The sequence below is a fragment of the Cryptotermes secundus genome, unplaced genomic scaffold, assembly GCF_002891405.2.
Source record: "Cryptotermes secundus unplaced genomic scaffold, Csec_1.0 scaffold14, whole genome shotgun sequence".
Taxonomy (NCBI): domain Eukaryota; kingdom Metazoa; phylum Arthropoda; class Insecta; order Blattodea; family Kalotermitidae; genus Cryptotermes; species Cryptotermes secundus.
The window spans coordinates 31,926-50,224 of NW_019718022.1; the positions used below are offsets into that span (position 1 = coordinate 31,926).

General features: G+C 45.9%; 1 protein-coding gene across 2 annotated transcripts in view; it reads right to left on the reverse strand.

The window, feature by feature from the left end:
- LOC111862762 overlaps positions 1–18,299 on the reverse strand; it is a gene marked incomplete at its 3' end in the record, with an annotated part of 65,187 nt that overhangs the window by 31,173 nt on the left and 15,715 nt on the right.

Sequence of the window (18,299 nt, forward strand, 5' to 3'; positions counted from 1 at the left end):
CCCTTCCTCTGGTTTCTCCAACTATTCCAGGCCTCAGCTACCAGCTTCTCACAGCAACATCAGCGGTTATCAAACTCACTAACTCACCAACAAACTCTCTCCAGCTCCTAACTTGTTCTGCTTATAACATCTCGACACATACCGCACAGAAAACACCGTTCCTCTTTTGCAGTGCAAATGTTGCGTTCGTGTCAGTTGCGGTGCCCACGTGATCACTGCTCAGCCATTGCCTAGCAACTGCAGTTGTTAGCACAGCCGTTACTTAGCAACGGCTATTGTACAATTGTTTATTTCGCAGTCGTTGCCTAGCAAAGTGTCTATATACCACATTTTGCACGATTTGAGGTTCTTACTGCGGTGGTTATGCAGAATTACGTTTCGGAAGAAGGTGTCACCTCCATCTTCAGGGTCGAATAATAAGCCATACAAGAAACCAGTATGAATCTGGTAGCAAGTAGAGGCGATATGTTCCTCCGAAACGTCAGCTGACTTTCAACGGACTCCAGGGCGTTATATTTCAAAAGACAGAACTATTCAGAATATACATTAGAGTGCGTGTAATGATTAATTCTCGAGACAAATCTAATCAATTGCGGGAACTAATCTCATGGTCATTCGATAATAAAAATTGTCTCATGGCCTCGCGTCCCCCAGGTTGGGAACCACTGCCTTAAGATGATCACAACGAACACAGCGCATAAGGTATCTTGACATGATACCAGTTGGTCAGGTAGTCACTAAATTGTTAGCTGTTATAGAACGAAAATTTATCGCCAGCTGAATCCAGTTCACTCTCAAGCCCATATTACCCTCGCATCTCTGAAGCTGCCGTTAGAACAAGCAATAAGATTCAAGATGTAAGATTTGAGGTTTTCACGGCTGTGACTATGAAGAAAGCAGTCTTCAGGGATGTGACACCGTGTAGATGTGGTGTTAACCGACGTTTCGGAGGAAAGTATCACAGACCAGCAGTCTGTTTGTACCGGTTCTCACGGTCTCTTCGCTTGCGGATTTCTAATTTTTCCTTCTAACCTGAAGATGGAGGCGATTTGTTCCTCCGAAACGTCGGTTAGCACCACATCTACACGGTGCCGCATCCCAGAAGACTGCTTTCTTCAAGATTCAAGATTCCTGCCGATCCTAATTTGGGTACATTTGTGCGGAACAAGCGGCGCACTTGACATGCGCAGAAATGCACGACAATGTGGAAGTCACGGCTGTCAGACATGACAGGCACATAACAGGGTACAAATCCCGTTCTGCAAGTTTCTCTTTCAGTTCTGGCTGCGTGAGGGGAAGTAAGAGTGCGGGGAGGAAGCTTGGTTCTAACTGCAGTGTGTGTTGCAAGATACTATGCGACTGAATACTTGTTGTAAAACGCTGACCGTAAACGATTACATAATAACATTTTATTTAAAGAGTTCTGTCTTCTGGGATATAACAATTTATAGTCCGCTGAAAGTCAACTGACGTTTCGGAGGAACATGTAGCCTTGATCTTCAGAGACGAAGAAAAAGTCACGCAAGAAGCCAGCGTGAAGCAAGAAGAAACCAGAGCCCTGGCTTACTCTTTGACCCTGAAAATCTAGGCAAAATGTCCCTCCGAAACATCGTTGGCTTTCAAAGAACTACACGGCGTTATATCTTCATAAGCAACGCTGTGGGAACTTCGAATCCTACATAACAACATTTCGTTCGTAGCACCTTTTAACGTACAGACAACATCGCAACACGTGACTCTTATTTATAGCAGCTCGATTATCTGTGAAGAAATTTGTTTCTTGACAGTTGGTACTTTGAAATGAATTGATGTTTTATTTTGGATTTGAGGTTTTCTCGGCAATGAGTATGAGCTGCAACTCCGTGCAGTTCGGAGACAGCCTGCTTCTGAAAGTTTCTTGTGTTTACTCTTCGAGCCTGAAGAGGTTTCTCTGTGTATCTCCAGAAAATTCTGGCATGGTACCTTAATAAACAGAATCCCGAAATATGTGAGCTAACGAACAGACGTCTGAGAATTGCAAGACCCTACATTAAGCATTACCAGTGTTGTTCCCACCTCACAAGTTCACATTGCTACCTCGTTGGTTATTAAATACATCACAAGATCTGGGAAGAACTGATCACCTAATTCCCTTTGATAGGACACGTGCGGCATAGAAAACGACGCTGTTGTTGCGTGTATTCGTTGCCGTGGTAACGTTCTTACCGAGCCTCTGCCTAACAACGATAGGAGAGATACACATTCAGACACACAGACTGATGGGAGGGATTTATGAAGTACGCCGTTGAGATGGGTTCAAGGGCCATGACATACACACCAAGTTTCATAAAGACTGGTTCAGGCATACAAAAGTTAACAGTGGGGAACACACAGAGACAGCAGGATAATCTCATAAGCCTACTTCACTTTTTTCAAAATAAGGACGACAGAATTTGATTTGTTTCATTCTTGTCCGTCACACTAACAATTACAAAACCAAAACAACTCCGTCCAGTGTGAGGGTGCTAAGTTTTTTAAGTAGTAAAAACTTCAATAGTCACACTGGACGGAGGTGTTTTGTCTTTGTAAGGAAGACAGGCTAAGAAGTAACATTTGTTGCCCTCTGAAGTCATGGAAAGAATGATCACAGATACTCCCCTTTCTGTTTACCTGGCAGCTACTTCCCCTGAAGTTCCTCCCCCACTCCTACCAGTTGCCAGATCCTCTCTCTCGCGCGTGCGCGCTCCCTCTCCTTTCCCGGAGAAGACGCGTGCTGTATGCATACGGCGAGGGAGTAGGCGGATGGCTTGAACTCCCACCATCCGTGTTCATTCTTTCCTTGATCCGTGTATTGAGTAACAGTTTAGTAAATTTAGTTAAGATATGTCTGTCCAATAATTATTATGATATAAAAAGTTATTTTGTAGTACACGACAGTTCCAAAGTTCATCATTTCTTAAGTAGAGCTAAGAAGTTCGAACTGAGGTAGCGACTTGCTGCGCAGACACGCCAGAGAGGAGTACCACGTAGCACTGAGTGCGCACAGGAAGTCAAATGGCTATTCAGTTCATCAAATATTACATTTAAGAATGAGTTCCCTGCTTCCAAGAAAACACACATCAACATTACACTAATCTGTCGAGTGGTGATGTTTAGGGAAACATCTGGTATTTCGCTCCGACAAATAAAGCACATTCACAAATGTGCTATGAGTAATGCAGAAATACTGGACGTTTCAGTAGGTGCTGGTACATACAATTATAATTCCCTTACAGAGAAAACTTGAAAATGAATTGTGACTACTTCTCCCTTCTCTTCAGCATCAACAATACAACATCCAATTGCGGGCTGCATAACTACAGCACTTCAAGCAGCATGTGAAGTAGCCTTACCGAGAAATGTAAATACATTACGACCCCCCCCCCTTCCAGCATATTCCATATGTTCAATATGGCGCTGGTAACCCCAGCAGTTGATACAGCATAAAACGTACTCACTGGGACGGATCGGTACCAGGTCCAGGTGTTCAGATCCCCACAGACGCCCCTCTGGGGCTCCAACCCTTCCTCCTCGCTGTCCTCTGACCCCAGGGATCCAGAAGAAACGTGCTGGGGATCGGAACCTGGTGTGGGGTCACTAAGACGGAGGCGGAGTCCGTCCTTGAACACACTCATGCCAGCATGGTGCAGATCAGCACCAGGCGGGTTGGGCCCCAGCTACATGTCGCACTGTACTCGGCCACGCCTTAAATTCCCTCATCACACGACGCCAGGCGTCAGCTCACTACTGCTGCGTCTGGCGGACCGCGGCTCCTAGCGCCGTCGCGATGCCGGCCATATTGTGTTCATGCGCACAGAAACTAGCGCGGGCCACTGCATACCAAAGGACCGAATTCGAAACCCATGACACTTGTAAGTACACACAGGAGATTTGTTACAACATGGTGACCACGTATAAGAAAACAAATAAGTCACTGAAGCAGAGTTATTTCTGAGAAGCTGATGGTCGTTCATTTAATCAAAAACTCGCCAGCTTTTACTGAATCAGAAATTTCAACTATTTACATGAGCCCACCTCCGGCCTCAATCCTCAGCCACGCCTTCAAGCCTTATATCTTTAGGATCCATATTAATATTGTGACGAATATGACCGTTGCCAGGCAACGCCCGAAATACACGCACGCAACAACAGAACTAATGTCGCAAGAAGCGTTTTCTATGTGGTTCGCATATATCTATTGCTAAGTAATGGGCCAATAAACACGCATTCTTCACAACAGAAGACAGGTTTTCCGTCGGGTCTGTGCCGAGGAGTTACCTAGAAGACAATCGACGCTACAGTCAGTCAGGTGAGATGAGGGTTCGGGTGTGGAGTGTTAACCAGCGGACACCGGAAGCTGAAGAGTCTCCGTCACTAAGATTTGTTACCAGAGGACATCCAGTGAAGAAACGGCAGAGGAGAGCTGTTACTAAGACTAACGGAAACAGACTGAGAAGACTTAGTGTTGAGTGATTTGTAGTGTGTAAATCAGTAACACTCTAATAATTATTTGTAGTTGCGACCTGTAAGTGGTCAATAAATCTATTCACCAATCCAAACCCCGTTTATAGTCACTGATACACGTGACAATACTAATGTCCCATCTAAGTCTAGGTCTTCAACAAGTCCATTCCCTTGAGGTGTTCCTTTGCATTTCTCGTCACACCCATACGTTCTACATATCTGCCCCATCTGTTCCTCACTGATTCAATAAATGTAAGAACAAGATCGCCGATCACAGTGGCCGCGCGGTCTAAGGCACGAAATTCCTTCGCCCGATCAAATATTGGAGTCTCTGGTTCAAATCCCACTCAAGATATAAATGTCTGTCTGCGTGTATTCTGCGTTTGTGTTGTCCTGTGCAGGTAGCGGCCTTGCGACAGGGCTGATCCCCTGTCCAAGGAGTCCTACCGACTGTACAAGATTAATCGTTTCCGGTACTTCTGAACGGGAACAGACCGGAAGTCGCAGTCAGTTAAGATGCTCATCATGATGCAATTAACTCAATCGTTGTGGTATTTCCACTTTCTTACGTCGAAACATTCTCCCTAGCATTTCCTTATTAATATTCTTTGCACTGAGTCCTTTTGCTCACAAACAAAAAGCACAACAGAACGCTGCTCTTCGGTAGTACAATCAAGAGCGATAGCCATTTTGACTACTAAATCCGGCCTCTGAATATGCGCAAGCGCGTCTGCTACCTAGACTGTCATGCAGCTGGACTGCGCTGCTACCTAGTGATACAAATAGAAAACCTACTGCGTCCATTATAGCTGGTTCACTTCCATTTTTTACTTATTTACTGACTCTCTCTGGTACCTTTTAAAATTAAAGAAGTGTATATTTGGCGCTGCCTAGGCCAGGGGTCTCGGCCAAATCAGTCTGCTGGCCCCTGTTTATTTGTTATGTCTAATGTCCGTGTCATGCTGATGGTTTTGCAGTACGTACAGTTGAATTCGAGGCAATAATCACTGCTGCTTGCATTCGTATCGCATTACCAACATTCCCTTCCGCCGTTCAACTGTTGCTTTGTTTTCTGTCGTTTTATTTCGCATATCTGACCTTGCTCTCCTACAGAACTTGTCTAATCGTCCCGTACGTATAACTGAATCATGTAATCTTCCAACTGGCATCTTTCTCCTTCCACTAAGAACTAAATACGTTTATAATTGCATCAGTTTACTTGCTTCCATATTTATTAAGACTTTTACTCCAAAATTAAACTTTAAATTTCCGTAAACCATACCAAATACCGTAATTACTATTCAGTAACAACAGTCGATCCTCACTAAATAATATCGATGTTATTATCGAATCTGGCAAAATTTGATGTATGCATCATGCTCATTGGTGCCCAAATTACCTCAGTAAAGTCGCTATCGCTAAAAATTCCAACATGGCGGAGGTGTTAACAAAATGCAGCATATTTTGCGCTCTGTATGGTGACACAGCTTCGAGAAGCAAGCAGCACTTTTTTAGGTCGAAGGCTCTGCTTGCTACCTGCTTCACACTGGTCTCTTGCTTTTGGCTTATTCTTCCATCCTGAAGATATAGGCGACGTGTTCCTTCGAAACGTCGGTTGAATTTCAACGAACTACACCATGTTATGTCCCAGAAGAAAGGAATCTTCGTGACTGCCAAGTCCTTCAGAGTCTTGATGCAACTGAAACTACACGTCTGGATGCACACCCTGACGCCAAGAAACTGAACCAGAGGTAACAAGAGTTCGGAAATCCCACACGCACCGGAACATCTAGTCCTTACAAAAATCCAGAGGAAGGGTTCAGACGCTTTGCTTAGCCTCCCCTTCCATTTCCGTTAACCACGCATGTGCCAATAATGAGACCATAAACACTCGTCTTCCCGTATCCGGTTCCGTCGCAATGAATATTCATGCCATTAGTCACGGAGTCATGAACACCCTGTCACACGACTCAATGCGTTACGTTAGCTCTAATTCTGCTTGACACTCATGAAAATTTCATATGGTATCGCCTCCAACAAAGTCATGATGGAATACAAGAAGTTCTGGGAAGAACTAATCGCCTACTTTCCTTGATACGAGACGAACCGCACAGAAAACGACGCGTCCAACAATTCTTCTATTGTTGCGTGTGTATTCGTTGGCTCTGTTCTTTCTACAGAGCCGTTGCCTCAAAAGGATATGAGGATTTTTACTGAGCCGTTGCCTAGCAACGACAGGGCATACACATATAAACAGACTAATGAGCTGGACTTATAAAGTAAGCCGATGACATGGGCCCAGCTGCCATGATATAGTACATACCAGGTTTCATACAGACTGGATCACGCCCCACGTTAAACAAGAAAGCACATTTGTTCAGGCAACTCAAGTTACTAGGGGGCATTCACAAACACACAGACAGCACAGAGACAGCATGGAAAGTAGGCTAAAAAACAAAAAATCCACGATTGTACGAAGATCTGTTATAATGGCCTGATCATTGCACTAATATTACGTTGGACACTGTCCAACCCTGAGGCAGACCCACATTCCATACAGACCTACTTACACGAAACCTACATTCGCACACTGGTCATGAAATTACCCATAGTTTATGAAACCCGAAGGTTCATTACCGTGGTAATAAAAGCCTGCCCCCAATCGGCCATAACCTACGACAGACGAAACCAAACTATCAAGGAATTCCTCGTCTTTCATGGAAGCCAAAGGTTTATTACCATTATCACATGAATCCGCCACTGGACCCTATCCTCAGCCAGATGAACGCCCCTATCTATTTAAACTCCAAATAATACTGTGACATGTCGCCCAAATGCCTAATTGTGAAGCCAGAATGGACGTTCATTACTAGGCAACGACTCGGAAAACACATTCCCACGGCAACGGATAAGCAAACAACAATCGAGTAACTTCCATTACTATGTAACTGCGCTGTAAACACGCCTTGCTAACGACAGATAAACTGTATTTTCTGCGTGGTCCTTGTAAAGTGGGGGGCTGATCCCCCATCAAAGGAGTCTTATCAACTGTCTTAGGATTAAGAAACTGATGTGAAACAAAGCGTTTCATGGATGCTCCGTGCTCCAAGTGGGAGCAGCGAGGAAAGAGAAGTGAACTGTTTAGAGAAATTTGACAAACTTGTACTTCCCCGTCACAATTCTAGACCAACAAATATTTTCATTGGAACAGGTGGGATGGTTTGGAAGGAATATCCGAACACGCGGACAGACCTCCCCCTTATGCGTTCTTTAGAACTCGCCGTAAGGATGCAATCGTGCGTTCCACTCATCTGGAACGCTTACTTATACCTGCCAATCCAATTTCCTTCCTTCCTTCCCGCAATACATGAGTCATGAAACGTAACGCCTCCCCTCCTACGTGAACCTTCCCAGAAACCGCATGTCTCCAGGTACACTGCAAGTGCTCCAACGCCTGCGCACCACACCAGAGGCCACAGAAGCCAGAAGCTCCCGCACACATACAATTTGTTAAGTGGACCGATTACTCTCATCCCATTTTCCCCATTTTGGGGAAAAAATATAAGTAGGCTTATGAGATCACCTTGCTCTCACTGTTTGCACCCTGCCACGGTTGCTAGGAAACGGCTCTGTAAACACGTTCCAACGTCAACGCAACAGTAGACGAATTGTTGGACGCACCGTTTTATATGCTGTCCTCGTATCAAGTGTGGAGGCGGGGTCGAATACCTCCTCCGTGACCGGACCTGCCCCTCCAGGTTGGATGAGTCTAGAGTATGAGACAGTAAAATATGGTCATGAGTCCCGCGGGACTCGGGACCCGAAAATGACTACGCTGGCGAGGACCAGCGACAGATCCATCCTCTCGTCAAAGATGTTGCAGAAGGACTATAACCGCAAGTGTTCAGTTGAAACAAGAAAATATTGGTCGTGGGTCTCAAGGGGCTTAGCGCCGTAAAGTGACTCTGGCTCTGAGGAATGTGGGTAGGCGTAATGCACAGTTTTATATACTACAGATGAGAGCCAGCATAGCTCAGTCGGTATAGCGACGGGCTACAGGCTGGGAGGCCCAGGTGCGACTCCTGGCAGTGCAAGATTTTTCTCTTCTCCAGTGTCCAGATCGGCTTTGAGGCCTATCGAGCCTCCTAACCAATGGGAATCGGGTGTTTTTTCTTCCCGGCAGTCAAGCGACAGGTGCGTGAAGCTGGCCATACACCTCTATCTATTGCCGAGGTGAGGAATGGTGGAGCTATGCCTCCACTCCTCCATATGTATCTTCATGGCATTGTCCTTAACTAATTAAGCACAGGGACAACTTCACCTTTATACAGCAGGTGCTACTCACAGTGACCACTGAGCTTCCGAAGAAGCACCACGCCATGAAAATGTGCGGGATAGTGGAAATAAAGATCGACGGTACTTAACCTCGACAGTAGATGGAGGTACTTCACGTCCCTACCGCTTTACCCCAGGGTAAAGAACCCCCGGTACCCACTGTATAGGACGCTGGGTGGCCCTAGAGCTGGTCTGGACGTTATTAGGCCCTGGGGTCGACTCAGCCTTTAACAGAAATGAGTACCGGGAATATTCTTGGGGGTAAAGGGCGGCCGGCGCGTAAGGCTGGAAACCTCACCGCCATCTGTGAGCGGACTGTCTAGAAAATGTGGCAGCCTCTATGCCTCACAACCCTATGGGCCTCCACGGCCTGTTACAGGGATAACTTTACCTTTCTTAAAGGGAATCGAATGCCGACTCCTCAGTCATCCAGTTTGTGGTCTAGTCGCTATGACGACTGGGCTATCCGGACCCGTAAGACACTGTGGAGTTATAGCAAATTACTTCAAGAGCCAACACAGGCCTTGACATAGAGGGGCTGTGCTTCAAGCAGTTCTGCCAACATGACAGCTGTAGGATGTGAGGCTCTTGCAGCGGTTACTGTGGACAGTGCCATCTTGTGTGCTTCGGTTATGGCCACTGACGTTTTGCAGGCAAGCATCGACACCACAGATGGATATACACCAGCAAGGCGCAGACGGCAGGTCTCTTGCTGATTCCTTACTTGCCTTATTCTTTACCCTGAAGATGAAGGCGATTCGTTCCTCCGAAGCGTCAAGGGACGTCTACCGACCTACAAGACGTTACAATCGAGAAGACTGTATTCTTGCTACATCTGTATCCATAAGGCTCATGGGGGAGTGGAGGTATAGGAACTCGGCGCTAAGTGGAGGTAAGTGTTCAGCTTCACGCCCCTGCCGCTTTACCCACAGCGAAAGAGTCCCTGGTATCCAATGGTTAGGATGCTGGGTGGGCCACCGAGTCGGCCTGGACGCTGTGAAGACAAAAACCTTGCACTGCAAGGAATCGAACCTCAGTCAGGACCAATGAGGAATAGAATTCCACAAAGAAGACCTTTGGATAGATGCGTAATTCAGATTTACCTACGCGTTTCCTTTGTTACTGCAGAAAAACCTGAAATGGAGAGGCTTATGTCTGCGCCTGTGCGAGCTCTCGGGGCAAAATTCAAACTGACTTGCAGCAGGCAACTGCAATACCGACGGCGACAACTGAATGTATTCTGCATACTTCGTGTACGTCTATTATTAACAGCCGGTGACGTCACGGCAGTTGAGGTGGGCGCGCCACGTTCTCGGCCGGAAGTTTACATTCCAACTGTCCAGTGTTTAACGACGCGGCAGGGAGAGAGTTAATGATGAACAGAGGAGGTGGCAGTGACCTATTTCAAGTCACCTGAGAGCAGAGGCGGGAGTCGAAGTAACGACCACGTGTTATGCAAAGCCTTGCTACACCAGCGCCCTCCTGAGTGTTTCAGGCGGATGTCACCGAACGCCACCCGCGCCACCCGCGCCACCGTACGTACCGCTTCCCTGCCAACTTCTGAGGCAGCTGATTCGCTCTTGATTTGCTAGGAAATGCCTCTGTGTCCTGCAGTGTGTGTAGGCCATAGTTCCTCAAGCGGTGGGTCGCGACATACTCAAAAGACGGGTCACTGAGCTATCAAGAATTATTTAAAATATGCCCACACATACACACACTGTTTTGGCAAGTCAGCATAGCCTCCTGTAAATGTAAAATGTCACCTCGGCACTAGATGGAGGTAGATGGTCAGCTTCACGCCTCGGCTGCTTTACCTTCCGAGGGACAGAGACCCGGTATCCAATGTACAGGAACCGGTATGAACACTGTGGAGAAGAGAAAAATCACGTGCCCCTGCCAATAATCGAACCGTAGTCTATATACCAACTGAGCTATCCCGGCTCATTGCTGTAGGTGTAGGGAGGTTGTCAAGCTATTCAGAGTCCGGCTCTTACTGTACTGCACGTTTCGCTCACCTGCAGGAATAACTGTGGCTGGGGGGGGGGGGGAAATTTGGGTATTGTNCCTCAGTTGTACGCCTACTGTTGACAATGGCGCCATTCAATACAGACTGATCAATTCTTAACTCATTTATCGATGACGTTTAACACAGAAAAACAAGGACAAAACTCGATGTTTCATGCGGATTTCGAACCCATAACCTCGGTGTCCAAGCAGCTGAAGACTCACATGGCTACCGAAATCGGTGTAGTCCTACACGTGACATTTTGGTGTAAGAAATTCGATGGTACGCGTGACGAAATGACGGGTTCCAGTTCTGATGATTGGATTTATTAGCAGTTTGGTTACACACACACTCTCTTAATCACACTTAAATGCATGCAATACAACGCTAACGCTGATTTACACACTTTCCATTTTGGTGTCAGAAGTTGACGGCTCGAATCATATTGGATTCTTCAGCAGTCGTCACGACCATAATACACGCGACAACAGAAGATTTATTTTACATTGCAACTCGAATAAAATGGAAGTCATGCTGGCTGAAATAAACGCCCAAAATGGACGCCATGCAAGACAAGTTAGACACCGGAATGAAAGCCATGCGACACAAGGGGATGGAAGCGGGAAAAGATGACAGCCTGCCAAGATGCAATGGAGGCCAACCCAGAGAAGATGAAGCCAAATTAGAGAGCAAAAGAGGTAGCAATGGAGAGGCTGGAGATTCCTGACGAAGAGGTAGCAGTCCGCTACGTGAAGGCATGCCGAAACGAGAGAAAGACCTGCCGAGAGTCGCCTCTGTAAACACGGGGATTATGCAACAGAGGGCAAGCTGCGTTTTCCGCTTGTTCGACTGAGGGTTTACAGGAGACTGGAATTCCTATGAGTTAGTCGTAGTTAGTTACGCGTTACGACAGAAGCAAGCGGAGTAGGAAAAAATACAGGTCGACCTGTGAGGATCTAAAGTGTGATTGGAAGATTTTATGTTTAATATTTGTAGTGATCAGAAGTAGTAGATTCTGTGTTGAGATCCGTTGCTAGGAAACGACTAGTGGAAGACAGAGAATCCTAGTTAGTGTGCAACGGTGAACTGGAAAGTGTGAAATCAGCTATAGCGCTGTATTGCATGCATTTAAGTGTGATTAAGAGAGAGTGTGTGTAACCAAAGTGCTAATAAATCCAATCGTCCGAAATTTCGTCACGCGCACCATCCTACACGTGACAATGTATTATTTTGAAGAAATTTTGTCTTTAAAAAGCAGGTTTTCTTGGTCTTCCTGTCTTTAAGCAAACACTGAGATGGTTCCCAAGATCCATGTTGCTACAGCGCACCTCTCATGCAGCCCCTCCCTACTTAAATCCATCAAAATTAAGCTCCACTGCTGTGAAAGCCGCTAACAATATTTCTCCAAATTATACTTCAAAATTAATACAGAAATTCAGTCTTTATGGGGTTAAACTCGGTGAAATCATGCATACACCATGCATCAGATTCATAATGACAATTGTAGCGAGCAGTTTTCATTACGTGTCGTCCATTTACGGCTTGCACAGTAAAATCCCGTTAAAATTTCAGTTTGAAATTTCAGTTTGAACTATCAAACACTCTGTAAATGACAATTACAAACTACATAACACTCAGGATTTGAGGTTCTCACAACAGTATTTATGAAGAGTTCTATATGAGGAACAAACATGTCACCTCCATTTTCAGAGTTAAAGAATATGACAAGCAAGACACCAGCATCAAGCAGCTGTTCCATGCTGATTTCTTGCTTGGCTTACTCTTCGACCCCGAAGATGAAGGCGCCCAAACGTCGGCTAATTTTCACCGAACTACACGGCGTTATATCTCAGAACTGTTCGTAACCAATGCAGTGGGAATTTCAAATTCTATGAACAATGTCATGGGTATGTGTATGTGCTTCCCCTGAAACTCTTTACTGCCTCCTGACACCATGCCACTGGAATGCAATTAACTTTGTAATTGTTCACTTTCTGCCATAAATAATACCAGCATGGCGGCCTGTGGACCGCTCCCGTCAGAACACCAATTTCACCACTAGACAATACTGTAACTCGCTCAGTCATTATCCAGCTAGAGAAACTGACAGTCGCGTAACTAGCCAAGAAATTCACAACCTTTTATAAAGACAATGTTCATTACAGTGTTCACAAAAGCCCACTTTATTCTTTTAAGCTCCGCTTGAATGTTAACCTCCTACCCTTGTGTGGGTGTCACAAATGGTTTCCTCTTTAGAATATCCGACTAAAACGTTCTAACACGCCTCATCCGAATTAAATTACTTAACTACTTCCTTCTTCAGGACCTCATATTCACTCGGGTGGTATACCCGTCCTTTATGGAAGTCGAGAGTCCATTGCAGGTTTTAAAGAGAATCCAACTCGGAAAGAAAGTGCAAATTTTAAGAACGTCTAAAAAATATGTGGTAAACTATCCCTGTAACAGGCCGTGGAGGCCCATAGGGCTGTGAGATGTCGAGGCTCCCACATTATCTAAACGGTCGGTACACAGATGGGGGTAAGATTGTCAGCCTTAGGCGCCGGCTGCCCTTTATCCCCCAGGAACATTCCTGGTATACGTTTCTGTCAGAGGCTACGTTAACCCCACGTCCATAGTGCAGCTGGAAGGATTAGGTCAAAGATACCGGGAATCGAACCCGCAATCTTCGGGCTTGTAGCACAGTACCTCAAACAAGAACAATACCGCGAAAAATATATATACAGGTTTCATAAATGCTTGGTTATTTTTGTGTGCAATGTAAAATTTTAACGGCACATAAACCTATATACAGCGCATAATAGGGTTCATTTCCAGCAACTGAAAAAAGGGTTTGAGCCAGGAGTGTGTGGAATGTACGGAGATATATGAAAACCCTCTCTGTAAGCTGAAACTGTTTAATTACAAACATGGCGACACTGCGACAAGTGCGGTTTCATTATGCTTAAAGGGGCCCATTCGCGCTATCTGGGCTCCCAACTTTCATGAATGCATCTACCAGCAGTTCTTATGGGCAACTTGCTGAAGCCAGTATAACACGATGCCAACTGAAGAATGGTGCGCTGACGGTGCATCATAATGGCGGCAGTAGAACTATTAATAATTATTGACTATTAATAATCCTGGCCGAAGGTCAGACGGAACGCGTCTTCTTGCCAAGCGGCGCTACCAGCGTCCCTTCCCAAACTACGGACCTCATGTCTCAGAAGCTCCAGGCTTCTATGAAACGTGCGGAAGAATTCGTACAACATGAATGGCGACGCCGACGCCGACGCCTGCAGTCGCGGTACCGGGAACAGCAGTGAGTCTTCTCAGGCAGGGGGTGGGGGTAAAAGGTAAAGCTATCCCTTTGCTGAACTAATTAAACATTAAGCCACGAAGGCGAATGGGGGAGTGGATGTATAGATCCGCATTTTCTTGACCTCGACACTTGATGGAGGTTAGTGATCAGCTTCACGCCCCGGGAAAAGAGCCCCCGGTACCAGTTGGATAGAAGGTTGGGTGGACCCCAGAGGCGGTCTGCACGACGTGGATAAAATTCTTGACCCTTCTGGGACTCGAACTCTGAACCCTCGGTCGCCTATCCCGTAGCCAGCTGCTATACCAAGCTATCGCGGCTCCTCAGGGGGTGTACAAATGTTTGGCACATTTTCTTCTTCTTTCCAATTTTGATTTTTCCAAAAATCCCGAAGGACAAGCCAGGCATCTACCTCCCCACACCTCAACGTTGCCGGCGTCCATATATTAGTTTTGAAATATACATATCACGCCCCCGCCAAACTAAACGCAATTCGCAATATACAAATTGTTGCATTATTATTATTATTATTTTCGTTATTCAGTCTTTACCATTATGTTCTTTGTGTACATTTCCTCTTATCTGTCCACGTCTGTTCACATCTTATGTAAGGTAAAGCTCTCCTTGTAACAGGCCTTGAAGGCCCATGGGGTTGTGAGACGTCGAGGCTCCCACATTTTCTAGACAGTCGGCTCAGATGGTGGTGAGGTTGTCAGCCTTGCGCGTCGGCCGCCCTTTACCACCCAGGAAGATTCCTAGTACTCATTTCTGTTAGAGGCTCAGTCTCGACACCAGGACCATTGTGCAGCTGGAAGGATTAGGTCAACTGAGGAAAAAATCCACCTCATCGGGACTCGAACCCGCGACCTTCTGGCTTTTAGCATAGTACCTCAACCGACTACGCTACCGCTTGCTCACATGTTCTGTATTTGTGTATTTTTCCTTTCCCAAAGCTTGCCTGTAATTTGCCTTTTGGCTGTTGTAAAGCACTTGAATAAATGAACTAAATTTAATTATAGAACCGGGATAGCCAAACTTGTGTAGCGATGGACTATGGGATGGACGGCAGAGAAATCGGAGCTCGATTCCCGGCGGTGTTATTACGGTCATTGTCTTATTCGCTCTCCGGTGTCACTCTGCTTCGTACGAGTACACTTTAGTTACAAATTGCACCAACTGCTCTTCTTGCAGACTGCAACGTTTGCGAAGAGTGTGGCCGAGTTCCAGGCGCTGCTGTGCTTCCGATGTTGCTGTAGATGCCTGCTTTCACGAGCCGGGATAGCGACTGGCTACGGGCTGGACGACCGAAGGATCGGAGTTCGATTCTGGGTAGGGTCAAGAATTTTCTCTTCTCCATATCGTTCAGACTGGCTCTGGGGCCTACCCACCCTCCTGTCGAACGGGTAACGTGGGCTCTTTCCCCGTGGGTAAAGCGGCCGGGGCGCGAAGCTGACCACTCACCTCGAACTAGTGTAGACGTCAAGAAAATGTGGATCTATACGTTCACTCCCTCATACGTCTTCATGGCGTAGTGCTTAATTAGTTAAGTACAGAGACTTTACCATTACCTGCTTTCAGGTTCAGGGGCTACAAAGCGTTCTTTAGGGCTTATGGCTCTCTACCAGTTACTGACAAGTCTGTCTGTACTGCTCTCACCTGTTCCATGTGCCACTTATGAATAACTTCATACTCAAATTCAATACATTTCTGGATATTACTTTTACACACCACTCCAATATATGTATTCCGTATTGTGGAGGACCATACCGATAATGTACGCCATGCTTTCTGTGTTGCCAACCAATACAACATCAGGTCTATTGTGCTCGTATCAGCTACTGCTGCTCGCTAACATTAAATTTTGTGCAACAGTATTACTGCTGTTTTTTCTCTACTCAACAGCGTCCAGATCGGCTCTGGGGCCCACCCAGCGGGGGCTCTTTCCCTGGGAGTAAAGCTGACCACTCACTTCCATCTCCTGCCGAAGTCAATAATGTTGCAGCTATACCTACTCTTCCCCACTGTGCTTAATTAATTAAGCACACGGACAACTTCACCTTTTACTACCGTTGCCACTGCTAGTGAACTGATACTACTGCAGGTACGTCCTTCATTCTGAGAGCAGCGAGAAGTAAGCACAGAGACTATATCAGTAGTCCTCGGCAGTCAAGGACGAAGGGTTCGGCTGAAGTATTGTGATTAAGAGAGATTGTACAAGAAGGTGTTAATAATCCAGAGCCCGTTATTATTAGTCACGGAGTCGTAAACACGTGACAGTATTTATTGACATAGCTCTCAAACATACCCACACATTATGTGTGAAGTACTGTTTGTTATGTCAACAACTACAAACATGGAGACGATGCCAAATGCTGGGGTTACCTCCACCAAATCTGCACATACGTATCAAGTTCTTCACAGAGATACGCTACATGCGTGTTTTCGGGTTCGGGTTCGGGTTCGGTGGGCTGTGATCTTCTTACAGGCTAGTGCTACGAACGTCCACCTTTATTCCATGACAGCATACAAATGTCACTTGTTACAATGTGACACCAGCTGTCACACCAAAACACCCAACTCGATGGCAACACCACTTTGCATCTCTCTCTTAAAAAACCTGTTTCAAAGATTAATCATTGCACAAAACTCCGAAAACCTTTTCTGAATAACCAAGTTGGCCATGTTGGGTTTCTTGAATGCATATTTAAAAAATATCACAAAAGAGTGACTTTCAAAGACACGCCCCGTAGCCTGTAGTCCGCAAGCAAATTATACCGACAGAGCGACCGCCGCTTGTCGGCGTAGTGCCAACTTTTGCGAACAGAGGGTGTCACGTCGTCAGCGCAAAAGAACCCCACGGCCGTTATATCTCGGTTTTCTAGCCCGGTCAAAGACACGCTTGTCATACAATAAAGTTATCCCTATCTTTAACTAATTAAGCATTAACCCTTAAGGCGTGTCAGGGAGTGGAGATATAGCTCCACCATTCTTGACTTCGGCACTAAATGGAAGTGAATGGTCAGCCTCATGCTCCGGTCGCTTTACCCTAAAGGAATGAGCCTCCGGTACCCATTAGACAGGAGGCTGGATGGGCCCCAGAGCCGGCCTGGAAACAGTCAAGAAGAATCTCTTACACCTGTCGGGAATCGAACCCCAGTCGTCCAGCCCATCATGTTCATTAAGAGTGACTACAAAAATGTGTCAATACGTGGCACTAATCCCTCAGTTGTTATGCTTTCAAAATCGACATCCGTAATTTAAACACGGAACGGACGGACGGACACTTGTAGCTCATCAAAAAAGTTATGTTTGCAGTCCTAAAAATAGGGCTGTATTGCCTAGCGGAACAAGTCGTGAAGACATTTCCTGTTGACAGGACAGGAACGGGGTAATGAGTTTGAAGCAGTATAAACCGAAGCGCGTACTTCGCTGTTCAGAGTGACAACATTACGAAACTCTTCGCTCTTGAATGGACGAACTGAAAGGTTTACAGATCTGACTGCAAACAAAGAAACAGAAATATCCGCGACCGACTTGCACACATCCAGGTCACGTGTCACTTCGTAATATGAGGCATATAGGAACGGCCTCTCTGACCGCAGCTGCGCTCACAGCTGTTTGATGTTGAAGCGAGACAGAAAAATTATAGAAACCTGTCAATCTGTACAAGAAGATTGCAGCATACAGTCGTATTATTTTAAGGTGGTCTCTCCTCTGGTCTGCGCAAGACACATGAGAATTACAAGGTCGTGACTTCATATAGCGGTCGGATGTATATTTTGTGTGGCTTATTTTATGAAGTTGTTAGTATCACAGATTAATAGGAGTCGAGTGGTAGGATGAATGAACTGGAAAGGATTTGGAAGGAAGCGGTCATTGCCTAACCAAGATACCATCCCAGCATTTCGTTAGAGTAACTCAAAAATACCATGAAAACGTCAGTCAGGACAGCCGGGGTCCTGAAATTCGAGCAGAGAATCTCCCGAATACAATTCCAGTGTTACTTCAAGACCAGTCTGATATGTGACGAGACGCAGGACATGCAGGAGGTGTAGAAGACGCAGGACGTTTAGATCTAGAAGATGCGGGAGGTGTAGGAGTTGCAGGAGATGTAGATGTAGAAGCAGGAGACGCAGGACGTTTAGATTAGGATATGTAGGA